Genomic DNA, 6,069 nt, shown 5'->3' on the forward strand with positions numbered 1-6,069 from the left:
TATTGTGGTGAGCCACTGAAACCTTGGGGATGTTTGTTATAGCAGCTAGCCTTCACTGACTAATATATCCTGTTATCCACTGTTCTGCTCCAACCAACTGTTGCTCTGCAGGAAGACAGGCCCATGGCTACCAAGTCTTTTTTTTTTTTTTTTGATGGGTGGGATTGTGTTTCTGTCTAACTGGTTGTTTAGCCTGAGGCTTCCGACACTGGAGTTTGTAGGCTGTTGGGTAGAGCTGGGTCTTGGTGCTGAAATGAGGACCTCCGGGAGACCTCACTCTGATGAATATTCCTTGGGGTCTGAGGTTCTCTGTTAGTCCAGTGGTTCGGACTCAGAGCCCCCACCAAAGGAGCTTTGGCCTGACCCCCGGCGGCTCGCTTGGGGGTTCCTCCCATCTCCTTGGGCGTCGATGTCCCCCACCAGTATCCAGCAGGCACCCTAGCTGTGGGGAGGTGTGAACTCCACATCTTCCTGAGCCACCATCTTGACTCCACCACCTGCCAAATCTTTTGATCACCTGATTTTCTTAAAAGACACCAGAAGTCTGGATTATTTAAATATGAAATTTCCTGATTTAAAAACGTTGGCCACCAAGTCAAATTTATTTTTATTATTTTAAAGCCTCTGTAGGCCAAATGAAACACATCTGTGGGCCCTGCTCAGCCTGTGGATTGCCAGTTGCAACCTCTCATAAAAAAAATCTCCAAATCCAACAGCATTTATTTTAAAGTTGGTATTGGTCTGAGAGGTGGGGATGGGTCCACAGTCATGTGGGTTCCAGAGAAGAATTCTATGCTGATGGAGATGTTGATCAACTCTTTCATTTCCACCTGGGCTGGATGTGGAGCATTCTACTAGTTTCGTGACACAATTTGGCCACCCTGTTGAAATTCCAAGAAGCCAACTCTCAGCTGAGTTGGCCCACCCATCCAGACCCTGGTGCTTCTTCCACTTTGGTTTCCCTGGGCTGAGGGGTGAGGATGAAACTGATGCTAGGGACACCAACCACATCTTAGAGGAGAAGCCCTCACATTTGTAAATCTATTCCTACATCCCAGGCATGGCCGGTTCAAGACCCCCATTGAACAGCTAATGATAATCCCTACAATTTATTGAGCACTTGCTATGTGCCAGACCCGGACAAGCACTTCATGCAAATCATGAAATTTAATGCCTTTAACATCCCCATTATTGTCAGTGAGGAAACAAATTCAGGAGGACTGAGGATTCCGGGGTCATGACCCTTAGCAGGTGAGGACCTTGTTCCCAGCCCACCAGGAACCACAGACCCCTTGGTCTCACCAATGGCAGTCTGGCTTTCTGTCTACTCAGGACCTGGAGTTCTTCGCCTCCTGGCCTCCTGGGAAATGACAGCCCAGGCTCACGACCTCTCTTCCAGTACTTTCCCTTCCTTCTTATTCATGTTCTAAAAAATCTTTAATTTGCCCGACCATGTGCCAGACAAGGCAGGGTAGCAAGGCTACAGGTCCTGAGCGAGTAGGTTGCCCCCGTGTTTTTCCGTTTCGTAAAGAAACACAAGGCTCCAGGCCCACAGGGACTTGTGGCTCTGGGTGGCCTTAAGAAAACCCAGGTAGGCCAGGGGCTGTCTCCACCTGACATCACAGAGCCCGAGGGGCAGGGCCATGGAAACTGCTTTCCCTTTCATCCTCTTTGCTCCCAGTTCCTGTTGTTCCCTACGGGGCACAGGTACCACTGTGGCAGGTGGGCAGGGCCAGATGAAAGGCCCTGGAGTTGCTCCTGCCACTCAGCACGCTGCTGAGGGTCCGAGGCCAGGGTGGGATGAGGGTGGGGCAACCTCTGGCTTTCAGGGAGATTTGGACCTAACTTGTAAGGACCACTGGGCCTAAGTCCTGGTGTTCAGGAAGATTTTTTAGGCTAGATTCTTAACATTATCTCCACAAGATATCACAAGGGTGGTCACAGCCACCTCCTGATGGGGTTGAGGGAGGAACACAACCATGACGCCACTTCAGACTCATGTCCCACGAACCTCGGTGGATGCACATCAGAAATTATTTTCCATAAATCCTGATTCTGTCCCATGTCTAGCATAACTACATTGCTATGATTGCATTCCTGTTTGTGTGTACCTGTTATTTAAGTCCACATCTGTTTGATGCAAATGTTTAAAACCTATTGTACAATAATTTTTATATGCTTGCTTTGGAAGTTTTTCATTTTTGATATTCTAGGAGTCTTGGGAGACGGCAGTGACCGGGCATTTCTCCCTCGTGTACACCCTGAGGAAAACCTACAGAGAGGCAGGGTGAAGCCTGCTCTCTCTCTCTCTCTCTCTCTCTCTCTCTCTCTCTCTCTCTCTCTCGGCCTGGGAGCCAGGAGTCCAGGCCTTTCTGGAAGGCTCCCTCTTCCTGGTGTGGCCTCCCTGCTCTTCTGGCCTAGGCCTTGGCATCCTCCCTGGGCCAGAAACCTGGGTGCGGGTGGGGCTCCTTCCTGGGAGAAGGCCAGAGTGGGCCTCTGGGGCTTCCGGCCGAGGAGCGGGTTGTTTTCCGGAGTCTGGCAGCGCTTCCGGTACTTAACTGGATTTCAGGCCCGCCACTAGCTTGAGTCATGGGAAGCTGAGCCAGAATGGGCAAGGGCAGGCCTCAAAGGGATCGGGGCATCTTTTAAAGTGCAAGGTAAAGGCAGGGGCCTCGCTGCCTTTGGTGGGACCTTGCCCATGGGCCCACCTTCTGCATCCAGCTCTTAGGGTCTGAACTGGGGGTGATAAGGTGAGCTTCCAGAATCCTGGGGCTCAGCACACAGATGTGGGCGGGGGCGTCCTACAGGACCTTGAACCAGGCTACTGTGGCTCCAGGGAGCTACTTCAGCTCCCCAGAAGGGCCGGCTTTGCACGTGCTACACCTGAGGCCTGGACTCCACCCCTCTGGCTGGCCCAGTTTTTTTCCTCTTTCCAGTCTCAGCGCAGACATCCCCTCCTCCAGGTAGTAACACAGAGCACAACCAACCATCTGGTTAATGTACTCAGAGGCCCTTCTCGATCAAATGTTAAGATTCTAAGAGAAATCCAGTTCTCAATTTTGAACTACATATGAATTTGGCAAACTGGTTTCCTCCCGCAAAAATGAGAGCAAAAAGAGAAGAAATCTGAAATGTAACTCTGAAGCTGCAGGAAGATCAGAGCAAAGAGAAAAAGAAGCATAGGGACACTTACTCAACAGAAACATCTTTAGACGAAGGTACAGAACAATATGTCAGCAGGATCTCAGAGTGACCATTTCTGATGTCTGTCAGGATTGCATTCAGAAACTGAGGGATTTTCTACTTTGGGTATAGACGGTAAAGAACTGAAACGCCCCCCTATTTAGACTGATTTGGAAATGTTAGTGTTTGTATAAAAGTCATATCAATTGGGCTTCCCTGGTGGCGCAGTGGTTGAGCGTCCGCCTGCCGATGCAGGGGACACGGTTCGTGCCCCGGTCCGGGGAGATCCCACATGCCGTGGAGCGACTGGGCCCATGAGCCATGGCCGCTGAGCCTGCGTGTCCGGAGCCTGTGCTCCGCAACGGGAGGGGCCACAACAGTGAGAGGCCCCATACCGCAAAAAAAAAAAAAAAAAAAAAAAAAAGTCATATCAATTAAAGCAACCGTACTCCAATAAAAATTTTAAAAATAAATAAGTCATATCATTAATTTCCAATGGAGTATGTATTAAGTAAATGTCTAAATATGTTAATGAGGCCAATTTTTCCAGCAATATTTTTTTCCACTTCTTAGGAAGCTTTTGTTATGCATGTTCTGTCAATATACTTAAAACTGCAGCTTCTAAACACAAAATAAAAAGAAAATATTTACAAGACAAACAAATTTTTTGATTGCCAAATTCTCCTACATGGACTTTGTCTCATTTAATCCCCCTACAAGTCCTATAAGGCGGGTATTATAACTCCTGTTTTACAGATGAGGAAACTGAGGCCCAGAGAGGCTAACCCAGGCCCAGGGACTTGCATCCAGTCCTGGCAGGGGGCAAGAAGTGGGAGGGGACGCAAAGCCTCTCTCTGGCTCTACCCCACAAGAGGGGACTGACCCAGAGGACAACGCAGACTTGACGGAGGCAGCCCTGAGTGGGACAGTAGGGAGGCCCAGGAGGGACGTGCCGGCCCAGCCTCAGTCTCTCATGGTGCCCTGACCCCAGGCAGCTGGGCTCCAGCACTCATGCCCTGGACCACGAGGGCAGCATGGTAATCCCCTGCTGACGTGGGTCTCTCCCTGAGAGGATGAGTTCCAGAGGGCAGCGCCTGTCCTGTTTGCCGCTGTGGCCCCAGCATCAGCAGAGGGCAAGCAAGCATTGGTTCAATGAACAGCCGACCTCTACGCCTCAGTCTTCCTGTCTGGCTGCCGTGAGGTAATGCGGTGAGGTCGGTAAGACAGTATATTCCATGTGCTTGGCACACAGTAGGTCCTCAGGAGGAAATGGGGATTGATGATTATCAGTGATCAGTCCTCTGCCTCAAGAGGGGTCTGACCTAGCCCCCCTTTTTCTCACTGCCCCTCCAAGCTGCTATTGGAGAAACCATCCCCTGGGGGTCCCCCAGCCCAGAGTGAGCCCAGAGGGCCCCACCGCAGACTTCCTTGCCTCCCCGTGAGCACAGCCCTCCAGACTTCTGGAATTGGGATCCGATGAGAGAGAAGGGACATGAGCCACAAGGCCAGTGGGTCAAAGTCCAGGGCAGTGGCTGCAAGCCAGGAACACCCCACCCCCACCCCCCCCCCGCCCCCGAGGGAGGTGGGGGCAGGGTAGGACTGCAGCTGAGGCAGGAGGAGAGGAGGGGGCTGTGTGGCTCACTTCCTCTGACTGGGGCCCCCGGGACCCCCCCTGATGGCATGAGGAGCACCCACTGGCTTGGGTGATGTGTTTTCTGAGTGTGACACCCGTCGGCCAACAGAGGACAGCAAATACATTTTTTATGATCCTGGGAGGCTCATTCCAGTCACGTTTACTTGAAAAGAGGCTGGGCAGTCGAAGGGGACAAGTCATGTCTCAGTTATGTGGATCCTCTTTGGGCAAGAGGGGACACTTGTGGGATGATGTGGGGTTCTGGGAAAGGGATGCGGGGTTGGGGGGCGGATTTCAGGAAGGCGGCGGGCTGTAGGGGGTTCTCCTTTACTGTTGGAACCTCATGTACTTTATGGAGGGGGAGGAGCTTATGGGAGGAACGGGTGTCAGCACAAGAGGCCAGATCTTTGCCCGGTGGAGAGGGTACCCTCATGCCCCAGCCCCCAATTTCCAGCCTATCTCCCAGAGCCTGGGACCATGAAAGCAGCAACAGAGGGACTTTGGAATGGGGAAGGGGAAGCACAACTTTATGTTTTGGCCTTAAGGTGGGTTGGTATTTTGGGGAGTTCTTGGGAACAGAGCATGTCCATCCAATTTCAGACCCGGGGCTTCTGAGGGACTCCAGTCATCCCAGAGGAGGTTAGGGGCCGCCAAGGGGTGAGCGGCCAGGTGTGGAAGCCAGACTTGGTGCAGCTCCAACTTCTACTGTTTGTTCATAGCGGGTAGGGAGGAGTGAGAAAAATCGGAGGAAGGGCTAAAAGCGCCGGCTGGCACTGTCACTGAGTGTTCCGAAAGTGGGGGGGGCGGATCTGGGGGCGAGTCGGAATCTTAAGTAGATGCGTCCCCATTCAGACACCCCCGGCTGAGGGATCCCTGGAGCGCATGTGGAGGAATCCTGTCCGCCCCCCAGGAGGGAGGCCCAGCCTAGGCTCCCTCATCCGGGCCACCGGGGTATTGGAAGTGGGGAATCTCCCCTCTTCCCCGTCCCCGCCCCACCCCCCCGAGTTTGGAGAACCCCAGGCTCTGCCCCCATAGGTCGAGGCTGACGTCGCCGCCGCATTTCTAGGAATGCCCCTATCCGCTGACTATATTTGGCGAGGGTTTCTAGGAAGCCCCCCCGCCCCCGCCCCGCCCGGCCCCGCCCGGCCCCGCCGCAGCCCCCGCCCCGGGCAGGCGGTCGCGCTTGTCTTCCAGGCTCTCACCCTCTCTCCCCGGCCGGGGAGGAGCCGCCCCGCCGCTTGGGCCGCCGCTGC

This window comes from Lagenorhynchus albirostris, chromosome 15, assembly GCF_949774975.1.
Source record: "Lagenorhynchus albirostris chromosome 15, mLagAlb1.1, whole genome shotgun sequence".
NCBI lineage: Eukaryota > Metazoa > Chordata > Mammalia > Artiodactyla > Delphinidae > Lagenorhynchus > Lagenorhynchus albirostris.